The 16099-nt window shown below is 36.7% G+C and overlaps 1 protein-coding gene across 5 annotated transcripts in view; it reads left to right on the forward strand.

The window, feature by feature from the left end:
* The window catches only part of SORCS2 (sortilin related VPS10 domain containing receptor 2), a 521645-nt gene that overhangs the window by 325273 nt on the left and 180273 nt on the right, over positions 1-16099 (forward strand). The window lies entirely within an intron of this gene.

Consider the following 16099-nt stretch of genomic DNA (forward strand, 5'->3'; position numbering starts at 1 on the left):
CTAGAAATGTAATATATATTGAGACTGAGACTCTCTTTTTACACCTGGAATATGAAGCTTCCAATCATCCTGCAAAATTGAATAACCATTTCTACCACTGTGTGTTGAGAGCACGCTTGCATATGTGAAGTGGGGCTGTTATTCAGTCAATGGTAGATCATTGTCCTAACCTTGTCTTGGCTTCTGGGTCATTTATAGATGAACTGTGAATATCTTTGGATGGTGTAATTGGATAGGATACCTCTTCTTGAGATTTCTAAAACTCACTTGGTCTCTTGCCTGGTACTGATATGCTTGCAGGGACAATGAAGCAGGAACATTTTTAGCAATTAAAGTGTTGAGAAATGGAAACTAAGGGAAGTAGTCCTGCTTTGTGGGATTTAAGCATGAAAAGGCTATGAGTACCAATGGCACTAATGCTTTTAAATTCTGCTAGTATTCAAATGTAAAAACTTATTCAAGTTAATGTAAAGTATGGATTTTTTTAGCCAGGATTGTCTGAAAACTGACATATTGCTTTTCTGGATTTTACTGAAATGGCTTTTGCTTTTTTGAATAAATAGAGCAGTCACAAGTTTCACTAAATGGATGTCATCACTCACTGGTTTCTGTACTGTGTAGCTGTGATGCTTTGTGCTTTCTCTGTTAATTTTGCTGTCAGTATTCCAGGTACAAAGGCTGTTCATGTGGGATCTGTACACAAAATGAAGTATTTTTTTTAATACACAGACCCTTGTAAGATATCTCTGTGCAAGAATTGGTTTAATACTGGGCCAAAGTCAAGAGAGAATGTCAAAGTCCAAATTCAGGTTCCTAAAGACTGCAAAATATGGCAGGGGAACTAGCTTAAAGATCTCTTTCTTTCCCTGACATAAAAAGCAACCAACCAACAAAAAAACCGAAAAAACAAAAACCAAAAAAAGTGTTCTAAGTATTTAGAAGCAATATTTGTTGTTTTTATGGGTTTTTTCCATTGTTAGTACAGAAGCAGATTTTTGTGTTCAACCAGTGCTGATATTTTAAGCAACACAAATAAAATGTCAAAGAGCTGGATTAAAAGCCCCAAACATCACTTTCCCTGTATTCTCTCATTACTCTTCATCTTCCTAAGTGATACTTCCTACTTATACAATGAGTTTAAAAAACTGTCAACTTGATAAAATGTGAAAATTTGGTTTGCTTATACACATCTGGACTATTTATTTTTTTTATTCTTGTTAAAGATTTTGGATTTATCTTGCTTTGTGATTATATTGCCAAGGGCCTAATTCTAACAGCTACCATTGTAACTGGGTTTATATTTTCATTGGAGCCTCTCCTCTAAAAATTAGATTTAAACTTCATATTGGATTTAAACCTCATATCAGTAATAAGGACTGCTTGTTTGCTTCTGAATGCTTTGATTTTATGTCCTTATCTCTAGAAGGTCACAAGTTCTGTGTGTCCCTCAGTTTTCAGACAAAATGAGATCCTTTATATGCATTTGTGTTGCAGCCTAACAAATAATATTTGGTTATGTACTTAATGAAAAAGATTGCTGGTGGATGCTCTTGTGCTACTTTTAGTTGTTATCTGTGCTCATTGATCCGTGACAGCAGTTTAATTACATGAAAAATGAATGTCGATGGATGTAGAAAGAAATAAATCCCTTAAATGTGTGCAGCACAGTTCACTGAAATCACTGAGTTTACTGCACTTCCTCAGACTACCTTTGAGGAAGGTTTAAATGGAGCTATAATGTACTGTGTGTCTGCATCCTTCAGCACTGTTTTTAACCTGTCTCTCACTGCTTTTAAAATAAGGGCCTGGAACAATAAGCTGATTTATAGAGGACAGCTATGAAGACTTGAGGTGATCTGTCTTTATGTGATATCTCATGTTTATATTGCGTTGATTTCCTGTGGATTTATTTTAACCACACTTAGAATGGTGAGAATTAACTATGAAAGGGTAGGAAGCAGGCTTAACTCTTTCCCAGATAACATATCAAAAAGAGTTATTGACTGAGCTTAGCTTTGTCTCATGGCTGTCAAAGTGTTGGCATTTTGGTTAAGTGGAAAATACAGACTTCATTCTGTTTTGCTCCAAGGAATTGCATTCTGGAGAATTTTTTGAATATAACATATTGTTTAGCCATCACAAGCTGTGTTTTCCATAATATGTGGTTTAAAACATTTGTATGTCTGTGAGAAAAAAGAATAATTGGACCTTAGGTCAGTATCTTTTAATGCTCTCTGAAAATAACAGTAGTTGTGTGAACTGGTTGATGATAATCTCTGTTCCCAGTCTAAAAATCGTTTAAGGATTTTGGCTGCATTTTCTGGCAGTCTCCTGAATTGCTGAATGGGTGAAAATATAGTAATTTAGAGCAATTCACATTTCTTCAACTCTATTTTGTAAGTGAATTTCTCAAAGGGTTTGATAAAGCCTTTAATTACATAGTAGCCATGGAATAAATATCCATAGGACAATGCAGGTACCATTTAAAGCTCAGCTATATCACCTTTATGGCAATCATGCTTAATGTCAAATAATGAGCGTGGAGCTCACGAGAGGGTAGATATTGACAGGATAACACACACATTGCTGCAACTACTAAAGGTCATTGGATTTTTTTAAAGCTTTGAGTTAGCAAACAGCTACTTAAATGGGCAGGAGCCAGGACTGATATTTCAGCCATGGTCACAGTAAAGTCACTTAAGTACATAAGAACAAGCAGTGAAAATCTGACAGCTTCCACCTCCATGGCAGTAGGGAGAAAGCAGACCTGACCTTGGTGGCCCTCTGTCCCCCACCCATGCACTCATCAACTTCAGACATTAAATCACAGATTCAGCTATCTCTTCATTTCAAACAAAACCCCAAACCATTCTATTAAGTGGTAATCAAACTGTTTTAGAGACTTTTTTTTTTTTGTTCTGCCTCTCTTAATGTTACAGTGTGTGCTAATGAAACTGAGACTGGCTGAAGTGATTTCCCTGAAATCAGACAGAGGCTAGGATGTGGAAAAAGAAATTATAATTTAGGTCTCCAGGCACTGTTTGTTTGATATTTTGTCCCTTGGGAATTTTATATGAGTGCTGTGTGGCCAGTGTTTCCAGCTTTCTCCTGGATTTGATTTTATAGTCACAGCAATGAGTATTGCTCACCTTGGTTACTGCTAGGCCATTTATTGTATTAAAATCCGTGTGCTGTGTTATCCTCAAGTTGAACTCAAGAGCTGGTGTATAACAATCCAGTGTTTATGGCTCATTTAACATTGCAGCTTTTAAACAGTTTTTTGTACTCCTTTGTCATTTATCCAGAATCGCTGCAAGAACTGAGTGGTCCTAACTGAGCAAGTGGATTGCCCAAGGAAGTAGCTTGCAAAATGTTAAAGAAAAGATGTCTGTGGAAAAAGGAAAAGTTGTTTGTAAACTGTACCTCTAGTTCCTCATGATTTAGGAAAAGGCGAAATTCTTCAACTGTATATAATTTCTTTTTAAAAGAATGGCATTTTCCCCTTCATAATTCTGCAGTCCTGTGACTTGTAAAAAAAAAAAAACATAAAAGTACTGCTGCTGTAGTTCTGTAGTCTTGTACAGTGTTGGCCAGATCCAGAAATGATATAAATGTTGGTAATAATTGCTGGTAATCTAGTTGGGGTAGGGTCTTGTTTCCTTTCACTATAGCAATCTAAAAACATAGACATTTAATACATGTTGGTTGTCAAATTAATAAAAGCCAGTGACATCTCACCATGAGATGAGATGAATCATGATCACTGTGAAATGTCATAGAATTGGAGTGAGAGATGAAATGCATCATTGATATGGCTATGACCAGATTTTTTTGGAGACTGAGGAAATCTACACTGAGAGGCAGATTTTTAGAAATAGCCAGTGAAGAAGATGTAGAATTTGGCTTTTCATTGACATTATTGACTTGCTCATTGTGTGTGTTTGCTGTTAAAATCTCAAGCATCTAATCCTGTGTTTTCTAAATCAATACAGAAAAGGAAACTTTTGTTTGCAGAGTTTTTTTTATCTCTGACACAACAAATGAAAGCTATTAATGAGGAAGTCCTAATTTCCTTTTGCATTTCTACCATGCATTATAAAATAACTTTAAACTATAGATAGATTTTATTGGTTGCTCAGTCATTCACATCTTCTGGTAAGAATTGCTGTTATGATTACTCTTAAGAATATGTTCAATGGGTGACTGGGGTCTGTTGCTGTTGATACCTCTCTTTGCACCAAGGGGATTGTTGAGCACCTCCCAAAGCAATCGAATGTGACTTCTGAACCTGTGGAACTGTGATGCAGACTGTGAATTGGTGCAATGAGAGTGCAGCCATACATGAAAAATAGGTGGACTAGAGGGGTCTTTTCTGCAAGATCATCGGATGCCTGGAGATGAACATGGTCAGCTGGGGATAACTTTTCCAACTTTGAGTTTCTTAATAGCTGACTTCATTACAATCCAGGTCTTTTGTCTTTGGAAAAGTTACGTTCTTTCTCAATTTTGTGTACACTGTTAACCTTCAGGAAGAAATTAAATTCAGAATAATATACACTCATGACAGATTTGAGCTCCATCTCTGCTGAAGTGTCTTTTCACCCCTCCTATGGGGTTATTTTGGAACATGTAATAGAAAATACACAATTATCTATGTGACACCATTTTAAATAGTCTTCAATGTCCATGGCAATTTCCTATTGGTTACTTGGGCATAAAAGTGTTTGCTGTGTGTTGGCTCAGACGGGCTCTGCTGAAATACAATAGGTGTCTTTTGCAAGACAACAAGTGTATCAATATTAGGCAGGTTTTCCTGCAGACATGGGAAATAGGGGACAATAACAGTTTTGTGTTTAATGTTACTCAAATAGAGATGCTAAAAATGAACAGGTGGGGATCTCCTGATAAAGGTAACTCTGTATCTGTAGATCAAAACCACTTGCAGGTCATTTTGAGCTAGATAGCAATCTGTGGTGGGCATAGTTTTAGTAGGGTATAATAAAAGGTAGTAATTCTGACAAGAAACTATGATCATTAAGGTATGATTGAAATAACTAATTCCTTTAGAGCTAGCTCTGAATGAAAGTCTCAGTGTGATTAATAAAGCAAGGAATTCTTTATAAAGTTGTATGCTAATATTATTAATGCATAGCATGTACTGAAAATTACTTATGTATTTGAAGAACTTGAGCATCTTCCTCAGTTGCATGCCAATACATGCTTTCTGAAATATATAATTAGTGAAGTATTTCAGCGTGGTACCAGTCAGATTTGGCAGCAGGTGTGAATGTCATCTCCCTTCTGAAGCAAGTTAATTGTCATTTGTTCAATTTAATGCAGGTATTTTCTGCTGAAGGGGAAATATATAGTGTGCTACCTTCTTGATGAGGATATTTAATTCCATGGCTCTTTTAGTAATGGATTATTTTTGCATTCATTGAGACTGCGACCTGTTGAAATCTGTAATTGTTAGGCATGTTCTTTAGCTGTCAGCTGTCACTCTGTTGTAGAAGCTTCATTGGCCCTATATGTGACTTAGAAGTCTTCTGGGGTAGGTGAGCAGAACTGCTGTGTTAAAGTATTACTAATAAAAATGTAAATAGCAAAAGACACATTATCCAGGGAAATTCAGATCTGCAGAGTATGTTTGTTTGAGGAGCAGTGGCAATAGAAATTTGGGTATCAAGACAAGCAACATAGGCTTTTGACCCTTCAAAGTGTCACAGATGGCAAGGAGGCAAATTAACAATTCTTTGAGAAAACATTTGTGTGTGTTACCAGGCTTTTGACAGATGGGTTTCTGCAGTAAGGCCTGCAAGCTACAGTTTCCACTGCTGCTGTTGACTTAGGAATTCAATGAAGTTAGTGTTGCATCAATAGGGATTCTGAAGCCTTCAGGGCTTGTACTGGGAGGTGAGTGAGTGATGTCCTTGGATATTCAAGCGGTTACTTGGTAATAAGATATGAATTTCTGCAGCAGTGATATGAAAGAATGAACTTTTTAACATAAAAGAGATTAAATTTTCTCTCTTCAAGAAATGGGTACATGACTGAAATTCAAGTTGGTTAAGTTTGGTAACTGGATGAGAATTTTCCATGGTAGAGCCTGGTCACTGGACATGCTGATAAAAGCATAGTTCTGTTATTCCTCCTGAGAACCTCAAACAAAATCCCTTTGTTGCAGTTTTCTTTGAGGTGGCTGAGCCTATCAGTGGTGGCCCTCTGGATCTGTGGGAGCAGCATCTCATGGATCTGCCCTGTATCCAACTTGTGACATAAATTTTGAACCACCTGAGCTCCTGGAGTGGGGAAGGAGTAAAGGCCTTAAGAAGAAGAAACAAATTTCTACTTACTGGTTACAAAATAAATCAGAAGGGATCTAAATCTAAATATCTGATAAAAACTAGAGAGTCAGACTGGGGCAGGGTTGTTGCTGTATGCATGGATGCAAACCCACTCATCTTACAGGAAGAGAAGATCGGCGTATACAGATGTAATGTCTTAAGCTTCTTTTCTCAGAAGTCTTCAAGTATCTTATAAATAAAAGAAAAAAAATAATGGGCTGGATTAACCTGACCTCAAATCTGCTACAAAAAGTCATATTTAACATAGAGGAGAAGCAGGTCTTAAAGAGAATTAAGAGTGTTTATCTGGATGGTTGTAGAAATTCTTGTCATTTTGGATATGAGCCAATGTGCAGAAATGAAAAATTAGGAAACAGGGAAAAGGCCTAGTGTAAATGGGATTCACCCAGAGGGTGGCTGGGCACTGGAACCAGCTCCTCAGAGCAGTGGTCACAGCCAAGGCTGACAGAGTTCAAGAAGTGTTTTGGACAATACTTTTGGGCACACTGAATGACTCTTGGGGATGGTGCTGTGCAGGGCTATGAGCTGAACTTAATGATCCTTGTGGTCTCTTCCAACTCAGGTTATTCTATTATTCTCTAAGAAAAATACACTAGCATTTACTGGCATCAGAAATTTCAGTAAAAGGCATGTCTCACTTCAGAAAAATACTTTTTCTGTATTTGATGTAAATGATTTGGGAATACAGTCTTTTGGCTTTTCAGAGTGGGTGTTGTTGGTCCTGCAGTGCAAATGGATGGGGATGTCTGTAGTGCTCTGCTGGAAAAGTAAATTGAAAACCAGAAACATTGCTGATCCTTTGTAAGTTCTTCCACAATGATTTACTATTCCCTCATTTGTTCTGAAGTGTGATTTTTGCATTTATTTTACTTTGAGCCTCCAGTGACACCCATCAAGCCTGATTATACAAAGGGTTTGCAGTCAGGCACTACTCAAGAAGAAGGAAGGATATAAACATTACTGCTTGCTTCATAAAGAAACATATTAATCTCACTCAAAGGCCAGGCCTTTGTGAACCTTTGCAGTGGATAAATGCTACTACAATTCTTAAAGCATGTAGGGAAGGGAAAGTTGGTTACTTGACTTGTGCTGTCAGCTATCACTGGAAACAAAGTCTGTGTTTCTACAACTGCTGACAGTTTGTAGAAGTAGTGAATAAAAATATGCATTCTTAGTCAAATTCTGCTGCCTAACCAGAATATGCTGCTAGCTGGATATCCTATTTTTTGGGTGAAATGTAATATATTTGATTGAATAATTCTATTGTGAGTTTAGTATTTAATCTGTCTGTATTTTCAAGGTTGTAAATAAATTCAAAATATCATTTTGACATTATCTTAGAATAAATATCTATGGTAATTCCTAGATAAGATATAAGAATTAATTTATTTTGATCAATCTATACTTACATATATTCATTGTCATAAGATTTTAGTCACCCTTACAATTGTACTCGTAAGACTATAATTTCAAGAAATGTCCTTTCTGGTAGTCAGTGTTAACTGTTGCTTTGAAAGGTAGATTTAAAAAAAAAAGATTCTATTATTGTTTTCTTGAGGTCATAAATATAATCATAAATAAACCACAATAATGCAAAATCTAATTCATATTTCTGTGTAATTGTAACCACACAAGTGGTTATTTGTCCTCCGTAATTTTCTGGCTGTATTTCCTGTAAATGCCAGCTCCACCATTTTTCTATATATTTTCATTTTGTTAGCTGAAGGAAAATGTCATTTCCCAGTAGACAGAACCAGAATCCTCTGTAAATAAAGTAAAATCAGAAATGTAAAATGTCAGCAACTGTTTTCGTTTAAGGAGGGCCATTTTCTTTGTGTGTTTGCATGCAGTGAATAGGGAAAAGAAGTTTATTTTTTTCTCCAGTATTGCCAATAAAGATGGTATTTCAAGCAGCATTTTTAATTTGTTCTTCTCCAGGGTCTGACAATGAATTATTAACAGTTTTTAACAGCAATGCCACTAGTTCACAGTGTGTCTGTAATCTGAGGCTGAGTCCTATCCTCCTTGAAGGAGCAATACTTTGTTCTGTGAATTCAGTGCAATTTTAGCTGTGGCCAGATGACCTTTAAGAAATACCTGTAGTGGGATGAGATGGTATCGTACCTGAATTGTTCGACCCTTGCGCTGGAGGTTTTGCTGGAAGACAGCTGAGGCAGCAGAACAAATCATCCAAGTGCTTTTCAGCATCTCTTGTGCAAAGTAACTATCTTTGTTTAGTCAAGGCTTACTAGCTATCCAAGTCAAGCCACCCAAGTCTGTGCTGGAGAAGAAGGATTCTTATACAATCAATTGCTCAGTCAACAGCAGGAGGTGTAGACTTCAGCCAAAGAATTAGCCAACAGCTTATACAAGGAAAAGGCTTATGTCTTGTAGAAACATGGACCCACTGGAGCTGCCAGCTTTCAGGTTTTTTTGGTTTATTTTAATCATGGAGAAAAAAGTGTGGAAGTGGTGAGATTAATACATTGGACTCCAGCTTAATTCCAAAACCTGCATAGCTATCTTAGCTATCTTTGATTTACTTTCCTAACCTTCATCTTGTATCGCCTTGTGGAGGGGGGCCTGGCCTTTGGAGGGTGCATTTCCTTCCATCTGGGATGTGATTAGCCCAGTGTGAGTCTTTCCACTGTAGAAGGAGCACAAACCATATCATACATACAGGTGAAGTATTACCCTTGGATGGCTACAGCTGGGAGGGATGAATTTGGTGTTAACGCCTCAAAGCCACAATCACGTACTGTGTCTGACAAAGTCATGCAAGTTATCTTTAACAGCACCTCACTGTGTATTGAGCTGTAGTGCATTCATTTGTGTGTATTGGGGTCAAAGACTGCATACACTGATGGTTGCCATGGGCCTGGTAATATTTGTTAGCTGAATAAACTATAATAACTGGAATCTAATCTAACTGTAATTTGTAATCTAATCCCTGGCTGAAAACATGCATGGACTATTGTTGTTATTGAACTTTATTAGAGTATTTGTGTGCTAAGAAACCAAAATTAATAGATGGGAATCTAAGGTAGGTAGATGTGATCTGCTTAGTTTAATATCCTATGTCAAAGAGAAATTTGTTTAGGATAACTGTATCTCATAACAAGGAGTGAAGCAGAGTTAGTGTCCTTTTTTTAAAGTATACCAACTTTATTAGAGTATTTGTGTGCTAAGAAAGCAACATTAATAGAGGAGAATCTAAGGTAGATAGATGTGAGCTGCTTAGTTTAATATCCTGTCTCAAAGAGAAATTTGTTTAGGATAACAATAACAACGAATGAAGAGGAAAGAGTTAATGTTTCCTTTTTTTAAAGTATACCACTAGTCACTTTTGTGGAATGACTCTTCTGTCATGAGACAGAGAGCTAAAGTTCCATCTCAGTATAACTCATTATTTTTGATACATTAATTATGAATCTTCTTGTTTTTTTCCCTTCTGGGATAAACACTATCAATGTTTTCAAATCCAACTTCAAAGGAAGAAGCTCTGTTTACAAAGAATTCCTAAAAATATGGCTAATCTTAAAAGTATATTCTAAATATGAACTCTTTGTTATCATAGTAACGTTATATTTAATAAAGCAGCATAGAAACGGATGGAGTCAGAAAATAATGCCCTCTCTGTACATTGACCTGGCACTATTACATTTACACTGAAGATAGCTGGAGTTAGCATAAGAAAATCTCTCTTGTTATGTTTTGGAGGATAGGGACAGTATATTTCTTATAAAATCTACAAGTTGTGTATTTGAGGTTTTGAATGAAAGTGCTGCCCAGTTCCACAGCAGTGCCTTAGAAATGGGTAACAAAGGGAAGCATATACCAGGCAGTACAGTCACTGGAGGAACAAAGATAATCTGCATATTTATAAATATGAATAAATACAAACAACTACTGTTTGCTGTCTCTGTTGCTTCTTCCAATTACAGCACCCCTTTTTATCTGTCTTAATGTTTTTCTTAATTAATACTGTTGAAGTTATACTCATCTATGTTGTCTAGACATTTTTTATATGTAAACATATTAATTATTAAAACATTGTATGTTTCTTATGACCCCAGTGTATTCTGAGATGGCCTGAATGCCCCTAGTATCGTTTGCCTGGGGCTGTATTTTGTGTACTGAAGACCTGTAAGGTAGATATGGTTCAGGCATTGGAATGAGGTGCCCAGGGAGATGGAGGTGTTTAGGAAACTTCCCTGTCCAGACATCCAGGAGCCACTCTGGCAGTCCCAGCTGCATCACCTGAGCTGGCACTGAGGCCACTGCAGAGCTGCACCTCCCGCTCACCCAGGCTCGCCAGGACTCCCATCGCAGTCTCAGCTGTGGCGTAATGAGCAGTGAGAGCTGCGTGACCTTGACTCTACATGAAAGGGGGGGGTGTATATCTATAACCAGAACACAAAAGTCTTCTGGAAAAACCTCTGACTTTTTCACATCTCAAAACTTTAACATTTCAATTAGAAGTATCTTATGACTATGGCAGCCTTTCAGATGAGATTTTTTATTTCCTTGAGCACTGGCTCTCAGTTTATTGTTGCAGATGACGAAGAATATTCAGGAGCATAAAAATGCACATCAGGATGTTCTTCAAACCAAAAGATTTGTTTAGGTTGCTGTTGCACAGGCACAATGATATTCTGAAAGGATCAAGACATTAGAGTAATTATAAAATAGTTTTTACAGCTTCATATATTTCTTGTATAGTGATAGATGACTTGTTTTACAATACAAATAAGGTATTTGGAATTAGTTGAGGGGTATGAAGTTAAACATAAACTTGCTGATTCCATGCAGAATTGTAGTCTAACAATTATTTCATCCTGGAAAATTATTAGATGTAAGTACACATCTCAAAACTTGTTTTTCAATTTGGGAGATAGATCTGAGCTGTCTGAATATTTGATGAAGCATATTTTATATAAAAATTGAAAAAGCAGGTTGGATGGTATCAGGTTGTTTTTTTCATGTATCAGCATTTATTAAAAATAATAAAAAAAAAGGCCTTCTGATTTTCAATTCCTGTGTAATGAAATCTTAGTCCAAATGTGGTAGCTATTACAAAAAGGTCAGAAAGAGGTAACCTAGCCCAGGGGCCAGTCAAAAGTTATTAGTACCTCTGCCTATGTATTGCTTAATTGTTGTTTTTCAAGGAGTCAGAAGATGCAGTGAGGGTGATGATCAGTTAAGAGCTGATGTTCCTGCTGCCATACCATAACTGCATGCAGCAGAGGCTGCACACACCTTCTCTGAGGAGTCTTTGCATAGTAAAGAGAGCAATGGACTCAGTTTTTACTGTGTCTTTGAGTATAATCTCCCAACTTAATGAGCAATAGGTTGCTTTTGCTACTGTAGAATAACAATAGAGGTTGCTTGAATTTTTTATTAGGTCAGGAAATTCAGGTTAAATGGGTACAAATTAGACCATGTGCAAACTTACGTTCCGTAAACACAATTCAACTTTTAATATGCTCTTTGTAGACTTTTCATCATGGTTATATTTATTAATATTTTCTTGCTGCAGGAAAATAATTATTGGAGGATTACGAGGGGGTTTTTTCTTCTGTCAGGGAAAATAAAAACATATTAAAAATAAGTTTGATGTGAAAGTACAAAATATGTGTCCTTCATTTTGTATATAAAGTGCCAATTTTGCATGTAATTAATTAATTTTAATTAATTTAAATTTAACAAAATTAATTTACTAAATTGTGCACTTCCTTGCTTATTGATATTGCAAATAGGTGTATGAAATATGTATTTAATTCACTACACACAATTGTACAAGTAATTTAATCCATATTTAATCCATTATGCAGTTGTCCATTATTTGGGAAAGAAACCATGGCAGTCTGCATCCATTTTGGTTCACATGTTGGGGCCCAGGATTTGAGATGACATAGGTGATGTCTGGCTGCCAAGAATCAGTGTTCCATTTTGCCACTTAAATATGAACAATAGTTGCTATAACACAATTAAAAATTAAAATCCCGAAGACAACAAAAAAGCTTTTCAAGGGTACTATCTCCTTAGTGTTGGAGAAGTCATTTCAGGTTTCCCTTGACTGTCTGAGGTTTTGTAACAGTTCTCTCAGCTGCTCATTTACTTAGTGTTTTTAAAGATTCTAAAGCTGTATGGAAATGCTTATTAAATAAAGTAACCCTGGTAGCAGGAGAATTCAGTTTTAAGTTTTTAATAAGAAAGAATGTATTTGACATACTTCAATATGATAATCAAGATATCTAAGGATGTAATTCTCAGTTATATATATTTTCTATTTTTTTTCTCCTAAGACTTCTCCACTGTTAACAGCTAAAAGAATTGAAACCTTGGTAATAATTTTTGTAATTTTCATACATGGAGAAAACAAAGTTTTTTGTTTGTTTGTTTAAGAAAAAAAAAAGATGCAAAAGCAATTAGTTCAGCTTAGAGCACTTTCCTCCACAGCTAGGCAATTTTAAAGTGGCTGAATCAGTTTCTTTTGGTAAAGGCCAGATAAAGAGAGACCACATCAACAGTGCAGTCTGAATATGAAAAGCCTAAACCTGGTTTAAACAGATGATACTAGGCAACCCCAAACCAGGTTGCTGTTTGCTTTTACTCTACTCACATATCTCCTGTGTATATGAAGTATTGATTCCTTCATCAAAATTCTCAGTAAAAAGAACAAATACCTTTAAATCTTGATAATATTTGGCTACTTTTGTTTCCCCTTTCTGTTTTAATTGTTACATTTCCATTTTGGTTGCATTGACTTGTACTTGAGATGATGCACTCGAAGGCCTTTCTGCTGAACTTGGTCAACGAGACATGTGAGATTGTGGTAGATGTTTGTTGTACTTGAGTGCATTTTGCTGACCCTATTTATTCTACTCCAGAGGTAAAGGCAGGCATGAGTCCCTGAAATCACTGTTTGGCAGCAAGGGCTAATGACAAGAACAACCTCACAGCCAAGTCTTCTGAGCATCTCCTTGCTGATGGCTGATGCAGACCTGTGAGTTAGAAAAGAGCTGTTGTGAGAAGTGTTTGACTGAAGGTTGGCTTTTTAGAATTGGGCAGTGTGCTGCCTGCTGCTTTCACATATCCAAAGGTGTTGTATCGCAGACCGTAAATGTGACCATTGACTGTACATCATGATTATGTCATATAAGTGCAGCTGGAAGAACATTTGTCTGGCATTAAACCAAACAGCTCAACTCTTTCAGACAGCAGCACACACATAACAGTTTCAGATCATTCATCCGTCTAGTTTTTGATATACTGTGAAAAGAAATGCCGGAATTTATGCACATGGCCACGCTGCTGACAGATTCCTCAGGATACTTTGAAGAAATCTGACAGCTCCAATTTAGGTTTACTAATGTGATAAAGTGTTTTTTAAAGGGTATAAACATTTTATATGGGAGGCTGCAGTCTTGCCAGTGAAAGTGTTTAGCTTTACAAAAGCATAGAGAAAATGAATGCCTCTCCATAAAATAACATGGCTTTACAGTAATATCGTTAGAGAAATTTATGTAGTTAAATCTGCAGAAGGAAGTAAAGGATTCCATAGGCCATTGGATTTCTGGGGCAAAATCTTGAAAGATCATAAATGTTTTAACAGAAGTAAGGGTAAATTGTGAGATTAAAAACCGCAATTGTTTAATCTTCTAAAATAATACTCCTTGGTTGATATGAAAGTTTGGACCAATTTCCTTAATGTTTTTAACCTAACATGGATGAAATAGATTTTCAACTTGAGCCTGTGAAAAACTTAATTGCTGTTCAGGATAATTACTTGTCTTCTGCTGTACAGTACTGCATAATGTTCTTTTTACAGTAAACTCACAACTTAGAACACTTAAATAACAATTACTCTGACTTTATAACCATCAAATGAAGGTAAGCACTTTGTTGTTCCCCACTTCAGAGCTGCACAGTGAAGATAATCAATTGGTTTGATTATGTCAGGTGTAAATTTGAAACAATAAAGACAGTGGAATAAACTTCTACTGTCTGCGTTGAGCCAAGGGGTCCTCCTACCATTACTCTCATTCAAGGGGAACATTTGAAGTGACAGTAGAGGAGATACTAAAATGTATTGCCAGAGGCTGATGGTAATTACTCAGGAGGGGAAGGAATTTAGGGATGAAATAGCTCTGCCTTGTACCAGCTGCTGAAGACTGATGTGCCACCAGAGCACTAGAATGTGTGCAATGTTCCTCAGAATTGGAGGGGAAGAAGAGGGAAGATGTGTGATCTGAGGAACTTGGGCCAATAAGCCCAAGATTCATAACTAATCATTTGAAACAATTTTAAACAATAAAAATAGTAAAAAAAAAATATATTAAGGGGATTCTGAATATCGGAAATATGTCAGAGGTGTTTTTGAGAGACCAACTAATATTTGATAGAGAAGGATTTGTTTGATAGTCTATCTGGGTAGGAAAGGTCCTACTTTCCTTCTTCTACAGTTGCATTGTGTGTTTCACTTTTGGCACAGGAGTCTGTGGATGCCAAACATTTGCATTGGTTTAAAAATGGATTAAGAAATTAATGGAAGAAAAGTACACTTATGCTCTTAAACGTAAAGCTGCCACTCTTGTTTTGAAAACTTCTGAACTGTGAATTGGTGGAAGATAGCAGTGTAGAAAAACTGTAGGACAAAAAGCGTGGAGCAGAAATTTACTTTTCTATGGTAGTTTGTCTCAGAATCTATTTCTCTTCTCTCATGGAGAAAATACATTGATGTGAACCCTCTATCTATCATCACAAGTGTGGTTAATCATACGAATATCTGAAGAGCATAAAATTGCAAAAGCCCTGTTAAGCATCTGCATCTTCCTCTGGCCAGTGCTTCTTGTGACTATATTATTTTTTAAAAAATATTAAATGATAAATTCACCCAGTATATTTTTAAGTTTAATATTGTTCTCTGTATAGATTACTACTGAATATTTGCTCTTCTATAACTGAATATTCTTAATTAAAAACTGTTTAAGTAGTATGATACATAGTAGTACATACATAGTAGTATGACACAGTAAATGATCCTGTTCAGAAGGATACAAGAATACATCTGGATGCTCCTAGAATGATTCAACATACCCTCTCTCAACCTCCAAATGGAATTCCCTTATAGCTTTTTCATGTGATGTTTGCTGTATATTGTCTTTGTTAAATGATGGATTCAATGGATGAGCATGATATTGGGTGCTAAACTTTCTCATCACTTTCTAAATCTTCTCATTTCTTTCAGCAGATAGGTGTGGATACATTCTTCTCTGTGAATGTGAGACCCATTTCTCCCCAGTTACTCATTCCTTTGTTGCCTCTTACAGCACACTCATTGTTTTTGCTTAAGTCTCGCTCAAAAATTAGCATCTAAGTAAAATTTTGATGGAATGAAAGTGCAGGAGAATAATCCTGAGAATGTCACTGAGTGAGCTGCAAAGCCTGGAAGTCCAGCACTTTTCACTAGTGGAGTTCAGGTGTTTTACTGCCATGAGGGCCCAGAGGAGGCTCAGGCTGAGCTGAGCTGGATGTCCTGGCTGGTGCCTGGTGCCAGAGGCTGTGGGATCACACAGCTGCCCTCACTGCTCAGCCTCCCAAGCCAGCGCTGTAGCAGGCGTGTTCAGCACCTGCCTAACGTGTCCTGACAGTGCTGCAGAGCTCTGGCTGCTATAGCTGTTAAAATTGGGGTTATTCCTGGGTACCTGTGGGTAACTCATAAGAGCATC

The sequence above is a fragment of the Poecile atricapillus genome, chromosome 4 (genome assembly GCF_030490865.1).
Source record: "Poecile atricapillus isolate bPoeAtr1 chromosome 4, bPoeAtr1.hap1, whole genome shotgun sequence".
Taxonomy (NCBI): Eukaryota; Metazoa; Chordata; class Aves; order Passeriformes; family Paridae; genus Poecile; species Poecile atricapillus.